An 18,584-nucleotide genomic window follows, 5' to 3' on the forward strand; every position below is an offset into this window, starting at 1 on the left:
ACATGTAAATTTATATGTCTGTTCATGCATAGTTACATGAAAATATATACCCACTTAGCAGTTGTATACAAAGGTCTATCTATCTGAAGCCTGGCTTGATGCTGCTTATTGATGGTTCTTGCTGATAGAATAGTCTTAAACAAGAAGAAGGACAAAATCACCAGTACTTTAGATCTGCTTACCTTAGTTCTTTCTTTAGATTAAAAAAAAGGGGGGGGGGGTAACTTAAAAGACATTCAGTTACTTGTAGCACGTTAAATTTAAGCACATTGTTATCTTGGACATCATTTTACATCATTTGGGATTTTAGTCACAATTTTAAAGACCAGAGGGGCTGTGGAAGTTAATATATTTTTTTAAAGTAAGGATCTTTTAATTTGTATTTCCCAAAGACATGATACAAAGCCACAAACATTTTTTAATTTTATTTATATTGAAATATCCTATAACCTTTTCCTAAAAAAAAAAGTAATACGGCTTTTTGTTAATATGAATTTCAGATTAAAACACACTAGAAGATGAATGTTTGGTATATATGTTTCTCATGTAAATAAGTCAGTTATCTATTGTAATTTTTAAAATGTCTTTTTAAACAAAAACGGTCACTATCCCATACATTGTCTTACAGCTTCATTTTTTTCTGCTTAATTCCTTATGAATGTATCACTGTATTAGCTCATAAAGATCTACCTTTCTTATGGTTAATTTTTATTCCACTGTATGGATGTACCAATTTACCCAGCTGTTTATCTACCAATACATCTAAATTTATAGTTACAACCCATGTTTTTAAGCAAACAGTGCTGCAGTAAACATCTGTGTGTGTGTGTGTGTGTGTTGTGTGTATAAGATTATTTTATTAAGTCAGATTCTGAGTGGGATTGTGTAATTAAAGGATATGTATATTTACATATGGATAAATATTGTCAAATTGTTCTTCCAAAAGATAGTACCAATGGGGGCAGCCGGCTGGCTCAGTCACTAGTAGAGCGTGAGACTCTTGATCTTAGGGTTATAAGTTCAAGCCCCGTGTTCAGTGTAGAGATTACTTAAAAATAAAATTTTCTGGGGTGCCTGGGTGACTCAGTAAGTTAAGCGTCCAACTTTGGCTCAGGTCATGAACTCGCAGTCTGTGAGTTCAAGCCCTGCATTGGGCTCTGTGCTGACAGCTCGGAGCCTGGAGCCTGCTTCGGATTCTGTGTCTCCCTCTCTCTCTGCCCCTCCCCTGCTCATGCTCTGTCTCTCTCTGTCTCTCAATAAATAAATAAATGTTAAAAAAAATTTTTTTTAAACAAATAAAGTCTTTAAAAAAATAATAAAAGGTGGTACCAATGTATCACCACCTGTCAGGTGTATTTAAGAATGCTCTTAACATTATAATTGATCTTTTAAAATTTTGGCCAATCAGATAAGGAGAAAATGATATCATATTGTTTTTATTTGTATTTCTTAGGCCACTAGTGATGTTGAATGTGATTCTCAAGACAAGGTGTGGAAATAGAAGTTATTTCATTCTAGGGGCACCTGGGTGGCTCACTTGGTTAAGCGTCCAACTCTTGGTTTCAGCTCAGGTCATGATCTCACAGTTTGTGAGTTCGAGCCCCACATCGGGCTTCGTGCTGACAGTGTGGAGCCTGCTTGGGATTCTCTGTCTCCCTCTCTCTCTGCCCCTCCCCTGCTCGTTCTGTCTTTCTCTCAAAATAAATAAATACAAACTTTAAAAAATATTAAAAAAGAAGAAGATGCTGTTATTTCATTCTAAAGTAGCTAAAGTGAGGCCCCTGGTTGGTTCAGTTGGTGGAGCATGTGGCTCTTGATCTCAGGGTTGTGAGTTCGAGCCCCACGCTGGTTGTAGAGATTACTTAAAAAAATAAAATGAAATATTTTTTTAAAAGTAGCTTAAACTTACTTTTTAATATTTACTAAGTTTTAAAATTAAAATACTAAGTTGGCTTGGTTTTATACTTCTGTTCTCTACATTATGTTGTCAATTATAATTTTTTTATCCAGATTTTCTAGTTTGGCAGTTACATTTAATAGCATATTTCTTTACTCCTTTCTTCTAATAAGCTCTTACAAATATGGTCTTATTTGCCTGTGATAACAGAAGGGTCTCAGACAGACATTATCATGAGCAGTGTTTTTTTTTTTTTTTTTTTTTTTTTTTTAAATAAGAAACTAGCACAGAACAGTTAAGGATGATTTGTAAAAAGTTATATAATCAGCTGTGAATTAAGTCTGTAGTCCATTCTGCTTAACTTCTTAATTTTGGCCTCTAATGTATGTTAAATTCTTTATCTAAAATGGCCTTGAGGATTAATAACCCCAGTGAATGTAAGGTTTTAAGATTGGGTTAGGCTGTGGTCGACTTCAGAGAAGGCAGCACCCTTTCCCCTAAATCTGCCAAGATCTAACTTGTTGGGTGTTTTTATAATTATGTGGTGAATGTTCTGGACACTAGTTCATCTTTTTCCAGCCTTCCCACCTTGCGTAGGATTCCCCCAGAGCCCAATCAAACCTGGACTTCACTGACTCCATCTGCAGAAGCTTATAGTCCTTCCATCATCTGAGAAGCTCTTCATGAGAATTCACTTGAAGCAGAGTCATTTTGGCCTCAGGTTGCTGGAACTATTCAGCCAGTCCCCCATACATGCTTTAAATTTATCTTAAAACCTGGCCCTCCACAGAAAGTATTGCTTCCCTTGCAACCCTCTCAAATGCTTACTGCTCATTCCTTCTTTCTTTTTTTAAAGTTTATTGATTGATTGATTGATTGATTGATTGATTGATTTTGAGAGAGAGAGAGCGTGCATGTGTGCAGGGGAGAAGCAGAGAGAAAGAAAGAGAGAGAATCCCAAGCAGGCTCCACACTGCCAACAGAGCCTGATGCTGGGCTCAATCTCACGGTCATGAGACCATGACCTGAGCCAAAATCAAGAGTCAGATGCTTAACCGACTGAACTACCCAGATGCCCCTCTGCTAATTTTTTCTTGACCCACATACATGAATTACATTGTTTAGGATTGAACTCTTTCTCACTCATTATGGTTGCTTCAAAGTCCTTACTCCTCCCTCTTTATATGAATACTTGTGGCTTATTAAAGGCCCATACCCTCTGACAATACTGTCCTCCACCCTTCTTTGTCATTTTCATCTTTCTACCTGCTGAACTTGCTGCTCATTCATAGAGGATTTCTGAAGCCCTGGGTAATTATAGATGCCGTACCTTATCAATTAAGGAGATTAAGAAACTTCCATTTTTGCTTTATACTTTCCTATAGCCACACTACTGATCTCTGTAATGCCACAGTGCCAGTTATATGTGCAAAGAGAATTTGTAGTGAAAACTGGTGAGTGGTATTCATATTCTTGCTGTAATGAAAGAATTTTCCTGAACTCTGCTTGGAAATGCCTCATTTGTTAACTACTGCATAAAAGCGATTTGGTTCAAATTATAGAGTTTTATAATGTAAGGGATAGAAAGATGGCTCAAGTCCTGCTAAAGTTAACCTGCATCATTGATACCTTCCAAAGGAAGAGAATCTGCAGTGTGGAAAGAATCTCAATTCTGACTCTGCCACAGATTCTCTTCTCTTGTCAACAGTTTTTAAATATACAGAAAATTTTAAAGTATGTGAACACATCTTGCATACACAGTCCCATTGTGTAAGGTATATCTGACATTTCCAAGGTAATAATAGCTATAGTTAATTACTTACTGAGTTTTAAGCACTGCGCTCAGTGCATTACTAACTAGGAAAAGGGGAGTACTTTTTTCGCTGCTGTATCCTCAGCACATAATAGGTACTCTATAGATATTTGTGATTGTGTCGTTTATGTAATCCTCACAACTACCGTATAAGATATATACTGTTTTTTAATTTTTATTTTCTTTTAATGTTTATTTATTTTTGAGAGAGACAGAGCATGAGCAGGGGAGGGACATAGAGATAGGGAGACAGAATCCGAAGCAGGCTCCAGGCTCTGAGCTGTCAACACAGAGCCTGACAGGAGGCTCGAACTCACAGACCACAGGTCATGACCTGAGCCAAAGTCGGACGCTCAACTGACTGAGTCACCTAGATGCCCCTTCCAGGTCAGATTTTTAAATGAGTAGAAGAAAATAACTTACACTTGAGTCCCTTCATTAAACATTTGATGCTGTAAAAAATGCTCTCTTAAATATCTGCTATATACTGATTTTTAGCAGGTCAAAAATTTCTCTTAAAAATGAGAACTCAGTATAAACTGTAGGCTTTCACAGACAGTAGTGGTTAATAAATGTTTCTTCAATAAATACATAACATAAAATGGAAAACTAGTGTCTTTTAGTTTAATTTTGGTGATTTTTTTAAAGGTTAGCTTAATCTTGGGGATTTCTAGTAGAAAATGTAAAGTACCTAGTACAACCATCTTCTAGTTATGGCTTCATACTTGTATAAAGAGTGAAGAATTATTGAATATTGTTTTTCTCCAGGTAGTTATTTAAGAAAAGGAGATTTTGGGGCGCCTGGGTGGCGCAGTCGGTTAAGCGTCCGACTTCAGCCAGGTCACGATCTCACGGTCCGTGAGTTCGAGCCCCGCGTCAGGCTCTGGGCTGATGGCTCGGAGCCTGGAGCCTGTTTCTGATTCTGTGTCTCCCTCTCTCTCTGCCCCTCCCCCGTTCATGCTCTGTCTCTGTCTGTCCCAAAAATAAATAAAAAAAACGTTGAAAAAAAAAGAAAAGGAGATTTATTTGATCTTTAGTCAACTCCAAGGAACACAGAATGGCATTCCTATGCCTCTTATCCTTTCGCTAGTCTTATTGAGATACTAGTGGCCAGAAACAAGACTGACTGAAACACAATTATTGAGCTCAGTAACTGAGCCAAGATTTGAGTTAAAGTCTTCCTTAATTCAAATATTTTGTTATGTGTAATAGCGATTAGTTCTACCTTTGTTCAAAAACATCTCCACTGTTTAATCACCCAAATAAACTTGTTATATTTGTTTATCAACAATTTGCTGGTTGCCTACTACATGCCAGGCAGTATTCCAAGTACTAAAGAAATAAAGATGAAGAAGACATGGTCCCTGCCTTCAAGTAGCTAAGAGTATAATAAGAAAGGCAGACATGTGAAAGAACAATGTAAAAGTGATGTGATGGGAGGTATACCAGGGTGGTGAAAATTAAATGAGAGAATATCAGAAGACTAAGCTTGGTGATTTGCAAGTCATAGATAACTGGGAAGTATAGAAAATGACATAGATCATAGGAGGGAGCCAAGAAACTGTGCCTGTAATAACATGTCACCTGTCTCTGGAAATACTGGCTGTAAAGTAATGCCATAGGAACTCTTGAACCAGGCTACGTGAGTTTTTCTGAAATAATATGGACTTGAAACATACACAAGGGTCAATATTTTCTGAGCACTTGTTTGCTTACCTACCTGTTCTTAACCTTCAAAAGCAAGGCAGATTGAGGAAGGCAGTCTCTAGCCATTCCTAGAATATTTCTCCTTTCTGATTCTGTCTCTCTTCCACTCATGGAAAGCCACTTTCCTATTGTGTCAGAATTTAATACATTGTTTTAGCCCTGGAAAGAATGATTCACAGCATAATCCAGAATCTGAACACTTTTCATCATTTCTGCCACTGTCCCCCTAGCTTAAGCTGCAAGCATCTACTGCCAGGATTACTCTAATAGCCTCTTAAACTGGTTCCCTGCTTCCTTGCCCCTTTATATTCAGTTTCCAGTAGGTGGTTAGAGTAATCCTATCTATCTGTCTATCTATCTATCTATCTATCTATCTATCTATTTTAAAAGATTTTATTTTTAAGTAAGCTCTACACCTAACATGGGGCTTGAATTTACAACCCTGAGATCGAGTCACATGCTCTACTGACTGAGCCAGCCAACCGCCTTAGAGTAATCTTTTTTTAAACATAACCCAGATTACATCAATCTTGTATTCAAAATCCTCAAATAAGACTTTGTATCTCTCCCAGAGTAAAAACTAAAGTCCTTAGAATCACCAACAAGACCATATGTGATCTAGCTTCTTGACCACATCTCCTATAGTAAGCCATTGCTTACTCCACCTGGTCTCCTTGCTGTTTCTTAAAAGACCAAACTTATTCTTGCCTCTACCTTTTGTTCTGTCTGCTGCATATCCAGGTATCCACAATGACTTACCTCCTTCATGGCCTTTACTCAAATGTCCCCTTGTTAGAGAGGCCTTCCCTGACCACCTTAATTGAGATAGCACTTCCAACATTCCCTGCCCTTCTTCCCTGCTTTGTTCTTCTCCATAACACCTGTATTATACATTCTAAATGTATTTTTCTGTCTCCCCTAATTAGAATGTAAGCTCCATGTCTGTTTTCAGACATGTTCAATGGTATATCTCCAGCTTCAAGTGAAGAGCCTCACCTGTATAGGAGCTCAGTAGGGTTATTGAATAAGCAAATTAGTGAATTCGGGGCAACAGACCCCACTTACCTACCTACCCTCCAGTCATGCTTCCAAAAGTTGTCAAATCCTGCATATTGATACATAGGCTTGGCAATTCTCACCTTGACTCATAATACTTAAAGTCAAGTTTCAACAGGTTTTCCAAAAGCTGTGATAACCTATAGTATGCATAAAATAAAATGAAATGTCTAAGGCAAAGGAAATCCTTTTTCTTATTTTCCCTCCCACTCTCTTAAATGACCAGTTCTACTTTCCTTAATATTTTCTTTAGAGATTTTCTTTAATATCTCCATTTTAAATCAGTATTATAGGTATTGATGCTGTCTTGTGTTTTCAGTCTGTCAGCCATCAGTTTTCATATGGAAAAATCTCCTCTGTCACTTTGTGATAGAATATACTGTGTCATCTTTTTCACACAAATCAAGAAGAGAAAAAATAAGACTAAAATTCTGGTTACCTTCTACAATTCAAATAATCATAGACAAACTAATTTTCCTACCAAACTTAATTGAAGTCAAGACAAAAAAATATATCACTGTAATAGATTGATATGTATGTTCACATAAATATGTAGTTCTGCTGACACCTAAACATTACACCTACTTTTTAGAGTAAAGAAAAAATCTGACTTAGGTTAGAATACTTTATTTCTCTCACTTTTTACAGCATTTTGATGTTGTTTCAACATAATGTTAGTGCAAGGGGTCATGACTAAGATTGATTGATTTGCTTAATAAAAAATAATTGTTGAATAGGCTTATAAAATGCTTATTTACCTGAGAGACCAGAATACCCCCAAGGAAGTTAAGTAGATTCTGTGCTTAGAGGTCTCTTATCCTCTTGTTTGGTATATGCAAAACTCATGATAATGTAACTGAAAATTCATGTGTGTTCATTGTTCAAGGAGTAAATCCTGGAATTAGTAATTAATAATTCATTGGAACTGTTCCCAAATCACCTGATAAATGAATATCTGAAACTTTTCATGGATATATATGTGTATATACATATATGTATCCATGCTTATGGAAATAACCTCAGAGGGTAAAAAGTTTTAACTGAAGGTATTTAATTTAGCACAGTTACAGTTTGAAGGAGAAAAACCCAGTCCTTAATTTGAAATTCTACTAAATGGTATACTTTCTCATCATCTGTGACTAACCTGAAAAATTCCCCCAGTCTCTCTGACTGTCCCTATAGCACATACTTCATTACCTAGCATTAGTTACTTTCAGTAGACCTAGCAGATTGAGAGCAGGTTTACATTTTCTTTATAGAAGTTAAAAGAATAAGTTTGTAGAGGATAGAGACCTTTCTCTTTCTCTGTACCACTAACTTCCACCAAAAGAGGGAAAGGATTGTCCCCTTAAAGTCTATCTACCAAAATTAACAGCTTTAAAAACTAAAGGGATAAATAAACTTTAGTTTTTCATTGAGAATTTTGTGGGACGTGGAAATGAACTTTTCAGTGCAGTCACATTGGGAAAACTGGAGTCTTTGATAAATAGAGCAGTACACCACTGGGAATTTTATTAAATTTCAAACTTATTATACTTATTTATTTATTTATTTTTAAATTTTCAGTCCAAGTATAAAAGTCCATATAGACTTGGACTTGAATCTCACTATTAGATCCAATAATAAGGTCAAATTCTGGGACATAGTTATCTTTTCTGTCAATTTTAGGTAGTGAAATTAAGGGAAATCAGATTCTCATTGACACCTGGAAGGCTAAACATTTTATTTACTAACCATTACAGACTAAAGGTCAATTCATCTGAACATTATAAATCTCGTACAGTTTTCTGATTGAGTTCTTTTATTTTTTAAAAGTTTATTTAGAGCATGTGTATGCATGCATGTGGGCGGGGGAGGGGCAGAGAGAGAGAATCCGAAGCAGGCTCCATGCTGTCAGCATAGAGCCCAACCTGAGGCTCAATCCCACAAACTGTGAGGTCATGACCTGAGCCAGAATCAAGAGTCAGACTGTCAACCAGCTGAGCCACCCAGATGCCCCTGATTGATTTCTGATCTTCCTTCATGAACAAAAATAAATGGGGTAGAAGAATGCATACCAAGCTACTAGGCTGATAACACTAGATTTCCTCAGCTGACTGGTAATGGATTGGAAGAGGGATAGGAGACATGATTAGTTTTGCCTTTATTTGTTTTTTTTTTAATTGTATTATTGCATTTATTTAAAAACAGAAAAGAGACTATTATTTCTGCAAAATTTCAGTTTAATAACAAGTGTGATCTTGGCATGTTGTACAGCCTTCTAATGATTATTGCCTTGATCAAAAAAAAGTAATAGGCTATTTAAGAATTTCAAGAACTCAAGTAAATTCTGTAATGTTATGAGCTAATTGAGCTTTTAGCTATATAATGTTAAAATAATTCTCCCTGGGCACCCCTGGGTGGCTCAGTGGGCTAAGCGTCTTACTCTTGATTTTGGCTCCGGTCATGATCTCATGATTGAGTTGGCGGGATAGAGCCCTACTGACAGTGTGGACCCTGCTTGGGATCCTCTCTCTCCCCCTCTCCCTGCTCCCCGCCCCCCAACTCATGCTTGCTCACGCTCTTTGTCTCTCTCTCAAAAAATAAATAAATAAATTTTAAAAAATAATAATTCTCTCTGTGGTCGTAGATACTAAAGGAAAAGTATACACCCTAAGAACACTAATGGGAGAATTTCAGGTATATAAGAAGATAATACTCAGCTTTTAAATTAATTACCTCATGAAGTATTATTCTAAACTTTTATTATTTTTTCCATAGCCAGTGATCTTTTACACAGGAATTAATAATGAAATAAACTACAGTGTTTTCACTTACCTGTTCCTCACAGACCAGACCTCTGAGAAAACTAAACTTTTCCATGAGTGAGTTTGTCAGAGACCTATACAATCCTTGGTAGATACCACCTCAGTTCCCAATGCTACCAGATTGACAGAAGTCTCTCTTTAAAAAAAATAATAATAATAATAATTTTTTTTTTTTTTAGAATGAGCTGATAGAAAAAATTAAGGCATACGTGAAGAACTGGTAGATCTAAAAAGGAATGAGATGGCACCAAATGTAATAAACTTGTTATGAGAAATAGGAAAAAAAGAAATAGGAGGAAAATTGAGAAAAACCCAATTCATTTTTCACAGTGTGAATACAGAAGATAGAGGAAAAGTGGTCCAAAGGAAAATGAACAAAAGAAATTCTGATTAAGAGAGCATGTACCCACTACAAGAGGGAAAAAAAGTCCCACATCTATCTAGACATATGCTAGTGAAATGTCTGAATGTCAAACAAAAATCAAACAAACATCCAGACAGAAAAATTAAAAAAAATTTTAAATCCACACATATCACACACACACACACACACACACACACACACACACACACACACACACACAACATCAAGCTTGCATCAAACTTCTCCTGTGCAGTACTAAATTGCAGAAGTACTCTATTGCAGAAGGCAATAGAGAAATCCCTAGAGGGTAGAGCATTCTGAGAAAAATAGATGACATTGCCAAGCTGTTGTTCATTTGTGAATTTATTGGAAAAATCAGAGAATAAAATTAGCAGCAATGAAGAATGAAACCAGGAAGGCATAAAGTGAATGTATGAATACCTCCTGTTGATCTGTTTTTAAACTTCTTACAAATTTTAGAAAAAATTCTTTAAAAATGTACTTTGAAAGCTTACAAGTATAAGGATAAAAATAGGACCAGAAATATCAATGATCACAATAAATAAATGGATTAAATGCTCTTATTAGAAAATAAACATTCCAATGTCAGGAACCAAAAAGGAAAAGGGAGAATAGCTTTAACTTAAAAAAAATGTCCATCCAAAGAAACCATTAATAAAATTAAATGACAGACCACAACTTAGGAAAGATTTTTATAAAATACATGATAGGATAATTATTTCTAATATGTAAAAAGCTCTTAAAAATTAATAGGAAGAAAAAAATGTCTTAATAATCAGGGGTTCCTGGATGGCTCAGTTGTTTAAGTGTCTGTCTGACTCTTGGTTTCAGTTCAGGTCATGATCTCACAGTTCGTGAGTTCGAGTTTGCACTGGGCTCCGCACCGACAGTGCTGATTTTCTCTCCCTCTTTTTCTGCTCCTCCCCTGCTTGTGCTTTCTCTCTCTCAAAATAAATAAATAAAGTTAAAAAAAAGTAATCAGTGTTAGAGAAGATAATACTTCTGGAGTTCACTGATGGATGTTTGCAAAGATATATCTACAAGGAGCACCTGGATGGCTCAGTGGATTGAGCGTCCGACTCTTGATTTCAGCTCAGGTCTTGACCTCATGGTTCATGAGATCAAGCCCCATCCGTCTCTGTGCTATCAGCACAATTTGGGATTCTCTCCCCCTCTCTCTCTGCCCTTCCTCCACTCACACTCTCTCTGACTCTCTCAAAATAAAAATAAGTAAACATTTTTAAAAAAGAAATATTTAAAAAGAAAAGATATATCTATAAGAACATTCATCTCAGAATTGTTTATAATGAAAATTAGAAGCAACCCAAATATTTAACATTCCAGCTGATTTAAGTAACTTACAATACATTTCATATAATGGAATACTCTTCAACTATTTAAAAAATGGTATAATAATGAATATTGAAATATAAAGTTACTAGTACAGTAAGTGAAATGCATAAGTTGTAAAACAGTAGATGAAATATAATCCTGTTTCCATACAAATACACATATTTATAAATATATATAGACTTGCATAGAAAAAATCTAGAATGAAGTCTTCTAAAATGTTTACTATAGTTAAGAATTATAGAAGAGGCATCTGGGTGGCTCAGTCGGTTAAGCTTTGGCTCAGGTCATCATCTTGCAGTTCGTGAGTTCGAACCCCATGTGAGGTTCTGTGCTGACAGTTCAGAGCCTGGAGCCTGCTTCAGATTCTGTGTCTCCCTCTCTCTCTGCCCCTCCCCCTCCCCCTCCCCCTCCTTCCCTCTCTCTCTCTCTCTCTCTCTCTCTCTCTGAAAAATAAATAAACATTAAAAAAAATAATAATTATAGAAGAGTTTATTTATTTATTTATATTTTAATTTGAGAGAGAGAGAATCCCAGGCAGACTCCCTGCTCAGTGTGGAGCCTGACAGAGAACTCAATCCCACAACCCTGGAATCATGACCTGAGCTGAAATCAAGAGTCAGACGCTCAACTGACTGAGCCACCCAGGCACCCCTATTTTATATTTTTGTAATGAATATATATTCATTTTATAGTTTTTTATCTTGATGTTTAATGTGCAGTACTCTATTGCCACTTACAATCATTTTAGGTATAGTATCTCCAGTAACCAATCTAGCCTATGTTCATTCTTAAGTAATTACACCCACCTTGGGGCTCAAACTTACAACCCTGAGATCAAGAGTCACATGCTCTACTGTCTGAGCCAGCTAGGCACCCCATTCTTCTTCTTCTTGTTCTTTTTTAAACTTTTTTTTTTACATGTATTTATTTTTGAGAGACAGAGAGCACAAGTAGGGGATGGGGCTGTCAGCACAAAGCCCGACACGGGGCTCGAGCCCACAAACCATGAGATCATGACCTGAGCCAAAGTCCGACGCTTAACCGACTGAGCCACCCAGGTGCCCACCCCATTATTCTTATTTTAATAATAAAATTGACTTTTTTCTTTTGGTGTTCAGTTCTATGAATATGTATAGATTCATGTAAACACCACCACAGTCAGGATATAGAACAGTTTCACCACCCCAAAAAACTGTCTCATGCTATCTCTGTATAGTACCTTCCCCTGATTCATAACTTCTGGCAACCACTGATTTGTTTTTAATTACCATGGTTTGTTTTTAAGAACATCATGTAAATGGAATCACACCATTACATAGTTTTGAGACCAGCTTCTTTCTTTCACTTACATTATGTCTTAGAGATTCATCTGAGTTGTTCCATGTGTCAATAATTTATTCCTTTGCAGTATTCCATTGTATGGATGTATTGCAGTTCGTCCATTTACCCATTGAGGAACATTTGGGTTGTTTATAGTTTCTGACTATTACAAATAAAGCTGCTATGAATATTTGTGTATAGTCTTTTATGTGAATATAGTTTTCATTTCCTTGGAGTAAGTTTCCAAGTGGAGATTGCTGGTCCTATGTATGTTTAACTTTGTAAAAACTGCCATATTGTTTTCCAGAGTGGCTGAACCAATTTTGCATTCCCACCAGCAAAGTGAGAAGTCCAATTGCTCTGTATCCTCTCCAGCATTTGGTATTGTCAGTATTTTTTATTGTAGCCATTCTAGTAGTTGTGTAGTATCTATCTCATTGTGGTTTTAGTTTGAATTTGCCTAATGGCTAAAAATGTTGAATACACTTGCATGTGCTTATTTGCTATCCTTATATCCTTTTTAGTGAAGTGTCCTCATCCTTTCCTGGTTTTTCATTAGAGTGTTTATTTTCAGATTGTTGTGTTTTGAGAGTATTTTCTACATATGATATAAGGGGTATTTTAGATATGTTATTTCCATACATATTCTCCCAGTCTGTAGCTTATCTTTTTGTTCTCTTGACAGTTCTTTGGCAGAACAGTTTTTAAATTTGGTGAAATCCAGTTTATCAATTTTTTTTCTCTTTATTGGATTGTGCTTTTGATGCCCTTTCCAAGAATTTTTTAACCAACTGCAGTTAACAAAGATTTTCTCCTGTGTATTATTCCAAAATGTTTATGGTTTTGTTTTATATTCAGATCTATGATCCATTTTGTGTTCATCTTTCTATAAAGTGTGAGGTTTAGATCCAGGTTTATTTTTTTTTTACATATGGATGATCAGTTGTTCATCACCATTTGTTAAAAAGACTGTCCTTTCTGGGGCTCCTGGGTGCCTCAGTAGGTTGAGCGTTTGACTTCGGCTCAGGTCATGATCTCATAGTTGTGAGTTCAAGCCCCACATCTGGCTCTCTGCTGTCATTGCAGAGCCAACTTCAGATCCTCTGTCCACCTCTCTTTTTGCCCTTCCCCACTCATACACACACACTCTCTCTCTCTCAAAAATAAAATAAAATAAAATAAACATTTTTTAAAAATTTAAAAAAATTAATAAAAAAACTATTCTTTCTCCAATGAATTGCATTTACATCTTTGTCAAAGATTAAATGTCTACATCTGTGGATTCATTCCTGGAGTCTGTTCTGTTGCATTGATTTAAGTATCCATCCCCTCACCAATATCATATTGTCTTGATTATTAATGGCTTTGTAGTATTAAAATCAGATATTGTAATAACTTTGTTATCATTTTATAAAATTACTCTAGCTATTCTAGTTCCTTTCCCTTTCCATCTAAATTTTAGAATGAGTCATGTATACCTACAAAAAATCTTGACGGAACTTCGATTGTTATTATAGTCTATAGATCACTATGGAGAGAATTGATTCTAACATTTTGAGTCTTCAGTCCATGAACATAGTACATGTTTCCATTTATTTAGATCTTTAGCGTCTCTTATCAGAGTTTTGTAATTATCATTTATACATTCTCTACATAGATTTATACCTAAGTACTTCATTTTTCTTGGGACTATAGCAAATGGTATTGTTTTTGTGGTTTTCAATTGTTTATTGTTTATATATAGAAAAAAGTTTGGAATGAAATATTTTTAAATGTTTGCAATGTTATCTCAGGTGGTAGTATTATATAGGTGACTTTTATTTTTTGTTTATCTGTATTTTCTGTCTTTATAATGAATATGCATTACTTTTATAATATTTAATGTTGTTCTTTTAAGAAAAAAAAGGACGAGCTTCTACACTAAAATTACTACAGTATTGGCACAACTTTGGACCTAAAGGTGATTACTTGTATGCCTGACACGTCCAGCGTGCTCTAAGATTCTTGGGAGAAGATGAAAAGGAAATTCCCCCAGGAGACTCCCATGAGAATTAGAGAAGTAGAACTGGATATCGGTGAATAATTACAAATAAAAGGAGTTCATTGTAGTTGGTTAAGATGAATCAGGTTAACTTTCAGTAGTTTTAAACAACTTTCTACATATTTGTTACTTATGATGGACTTTGTGTAATTGGTTTATAAATAAAGTTCTGAACTCCCATTTTAAAATTATTTTACCTTTAGTTTATCTCTTATGAATCTGGTTTAAAGCTTCTGGTACCTGCTAGTGGGCTTAGGGAAGCATTGTGATATTGAACATATGAGAACGAGTTCACAGTTATCTCAGAATGTCAGCACCAGTACCAAAGAGACAATGAAATCAGCTCCTGGCAGTTAAAATTGAGGGATATCATCAACATAGAGTTTTAATAGTTGTTCAGAGGATGTATTGGGTTTTTGTAGAAATTGGAGAGATCTGAAAGCTATAAAAAGAGGGAGTTAGAATACTAGACAGAAAATAAGACCTTCCTTCACCTACGTACATGGGTTATGTATTCACTACTAATGTGGCTAGATAGATTCCCAAAGTGATAAGGATCTTTCCCTCCAGGTTTCTCCTTCCTGATAGGTACTTTTCTCAGACTTCAGGTGGTAGTTGTCTAGTTATTATAAGAAAGAAAGGCAAGAGAGAAGGGCTAGTGAGATGCTGAGATTTTTATTATTTAAACATCGTGGTAAAAAGGAATTAAGTAAGCTTGAGTAAACTGAAGAACAGTATGTCAACTTTGAGAGTGGTATAGAATACTTCTGATTTTCACCAGTAATCAGTATATTTTAAGTTTTTTATTTCAAAATTTAACTATAAAATCTGAGATTAGATTTATCTGACCACATGTTCTTTTCTGTGTATTTTTGAACAACTAAGAACGTTACTGAGTGCGCCTCAGTTAAATGTAAAAATAGACACATTGCACATGGTGCAGTAGTTGCTTATCAACATTTCTGAATCCTTTTCTTTCCATAAAGAAGGTAGCTGCAAGCAGCTGTATCCCGACAAAATCTGTATTTTTCATTTGTCCTTTTCTTTTGAATCTTTTTTTCTCACTCTCTTCATCTATATCAACAGCTCACTTAAATGGTGATTTTTAACCAGTCTCTTAGGTTTGGCCACATCTAAGAGTTGACTGTTTTGCAGTAGATTTCACTTATTTCAGCTACCTTATTGATGCCCTTTCCTCATGATCAGTTTTTGCATCAGAAGTATGGAGGGTGCCAAATTGTCATCATCATAGCAATATTTAAGACAGTTGAGTGTTTGCTATGCATCAGGCATTGTCCTAAGGAGTTTATACTTACCAACTCTTCAACTGTCACAACAGCCCTTGAAGAGGTACTCTTATCCCCATGTTATTAGAAAACAGACATACAAATGTATAACTTGCCCAAAATAGTAAGTAGTAGAGCCAGGATTTGAATCCAGCCATTTTGGCTCTAGAGTCACTGATTTTAGCTGCTACGTTGTCATGTTTCATTTTACTAGTTCTTGTATTGTACACCCTTAGCTAATAACTAGCAGGTATGCTACAGACATCATCAACTATTTGTAAAATTAACTTATGTCAGTAGTCTAGAATTAGTCAAGATGTCTCCAGAAAGATTTGTGATTCTCCGATGTGAAAAAAGTTTTTAAATGGAAATAAGGTTGCTTGAGTTCTATATGATTTGTTTTATTTATTTTTTTGGCTGGTTATTTTGATATAATTTCCTATAAAATAAGAGCTGTTACATTTTCAAATAAAACTGGAATATAATCTATTACAGACAAACTTTATGCCCTCATAACTGCACTTAAGGAGAATATCGAAGAGAAATATCTTTGGGCAAAAAATTAGGCTTGTCAGTTTCCCTGATTACAGAGGATTAAGAGTATAGGGATTGATTAAAATTTGACCTTGGATGGAAAGATGTTTTTATGAATTCTGGTTCATTTTGTCAGTTTAGAGATAGAGACCAATGCGTGGCTTTCCATACTGATAGGTGAAAAAAAAAATTATGTAGATTCTGTACACACTGCCACATATATCTGTTCTATGTTTACAGCTCCTTTTTATTGTGAATGACAAATTCTTACACAGTAAAATAAAACAAACACTATTAAAACAGTGACTTATCTTGAATTTTAATTGTGTATTTCTGTAATTTCAGACCAGAGTGGTCTTTATGGAATTTCGATTGAAGGCTATGCCCAAGATGCTCTCTTCAAAATACTCCTTGAAGGAGAAATTTTATTTCACATATATTCAGAGTACAGTATATGTATAATAAGATACATAAGTATTTTTGTGTATCTGAGTAGTGTATATACACAGTGACTACCAAAGTATCTGGACAATCAAATGACTTGATGGCTATAATTCTATGAGGAGCCTACTGACGAGGCTTCAGAGTAGGGACATTCTTTTTAATGAAGGCACCTAAAATTACGTTAATGTGTGTATGGAAAAGTCAAGATGGTGGCTGAGTCCAGGGACTGGCATGCTTTTCCTGTCTCTTTTCATTCAACAAATTTCAAACGAAAATTTTCTCTCTATTCTCCTTTATTTATGTTATTCACCATCAATGAATATTGCTTGTTTTATTAAATCTTTTGTTTTGCCGCAGTGACTTGAGGGGGCCAGCTCCTAACAACAGAGGCTTTGACAAAGCACCAGAGGATTCTGTTAAAAAGTTGTGTTTCGTAATTGTAGTTGTCGTGTCAGAGCCTAACTGACTTGGAGCTGAAGGATTTTTGTGAGATGAGTAGCTGTGCCAGCAGGGACCCAAGTCTCCTGGGCTGGCCGCGCTCTCATTAAGATTTGCCGCTAGCAGTGGCGGTGTTCAGCATGTATGTGACGTGCATTCTGTTATTGTATGCTTGGCTTGTCAGCCTGCAGCTTTCTGACACTCACTTATGTCACTCTTTATTCAGAGAGGAAGAAGCTTTTGATAATTTGACAAGACAAGCTCTTAAACGATCTAGGTCATGGCCTTCACTGTCTGTGATTGTGAACATATTTCCTGAAAGCCCTGTCACTCATCACAGCTACATTTTCTCCCGGGGAGCCACAGGCCTGTCCTGGTCTCTTGTCAGCTCATACATTTTGGTTATTCATATACCAAATACAGTACTGGGGTTTTTTTTCTTCCCTTTTGCAAATGCTAGCATGTTAGTAAGGCTAATCCTTTCTCCTGTGCTGTGTTCCCAGCAGGGCTGCGTTCAAGGGCTCTCTCTAGTACAAGGCAGACAACTGGCCAAGGGGAGCTGAGGAGGAGGAAAGGCCGCTTAGTGCTGTTTTTGTGTTTGTTCATTGTTGTGGAAATATGAGAACTGGTGGCAAGGGCCTTGTCTATTGAGCACTTGAGTCTTGGTCTGCTGTCAGGGGCTGTTTAAGATTGAGTGTTTTATTTTCTTTGATGTTCACATTTGAGAATAGGGAAGTGGGAATTAAACAACAGATGCACTAAGCCGTTGTTCTCGTAAAACAATAATTAGCACCTGATAAAATTCAATATGGGTTGAAATGCACAATATAAACTCTCAATTCATCTGGTGTGGCAAACTGTGTTGATTCATCTTTGAATTTTATGAATAATAACACTCAGTTATTCATGTATGGTTTATTATACAAAATACAATAGAGGGGAAAACTAGTTGGGCAAAAGTTGGCAAACAGTGTAGCACATTGCTAAAACAGATGTACAAGTACACTTTGTGTGTTTTCAGTTGTGAGACTTGAGGAGGCTCTTTGGGTTGCTATCCATCTAAGTGCCAGGAAGGTGAGGTCACCAGGACAACCAATAAATACAGTTGTATTTTGATAATTTGTTACATTTTCATCTTAGATGAGTTCCATGGCAGGCTAGTCATTCGTTTCAAATACTTTCAGATAAATTTTTTCATGAGTTCCCGTTGTAATAGTAATAAGCCCCTTGCTTTAGAAATTACTGTATTTTGTCTACATTTTCTGTGCAGCAGATATATAAATATGGATAGTATGGCATTCCGTTGGATAAAAAGACAAATATGTGCAGTGATGAAGGAATGATAAGAAGCAGAAGCCACAACAAGCAAAAAAATTAACACTTCAAAAATGTATTAGTGATAACAGTCCTAAGTCTTAGAATGTCATATAGGTAGAATTAAAGACATGAGCTTTCTATTGGCCCCTATTTTTAAGTGAAAAATATTTCTTCATTTTAACTTTA

The 18,584-nt window shown here is 35.9% G+C and overlaps 1 protein-coding gene across 4 annotated transcripts in view; it reads left to right on the forward strand.

The window, feature by feature from the left end:
* ZCCHC7 (zinc finger CCHC-type containing 7) overlaps nt 1–18,584 on the forward strand; it is a 255,900-nt gene that overhangs the window by 205,618 nt on the left and 31,698 nt on the right. The window lies entirely within an intron of this gene.

This window comes from Lynx canadensis, chromosome D4, assembly GCF_007474595.2.
Source record: "Lynx canadensis isolate LIC74 chromosome D4, mLynCan4.pri.v2, whole genome shotgun sequence".
NCBI classification, from domain to species: domain Eukaryota; kingdom Metazoa; phylum Chordata; class Mammalia; order Carnivora; family Felidae; genus Lynx; species Lynx canadensis.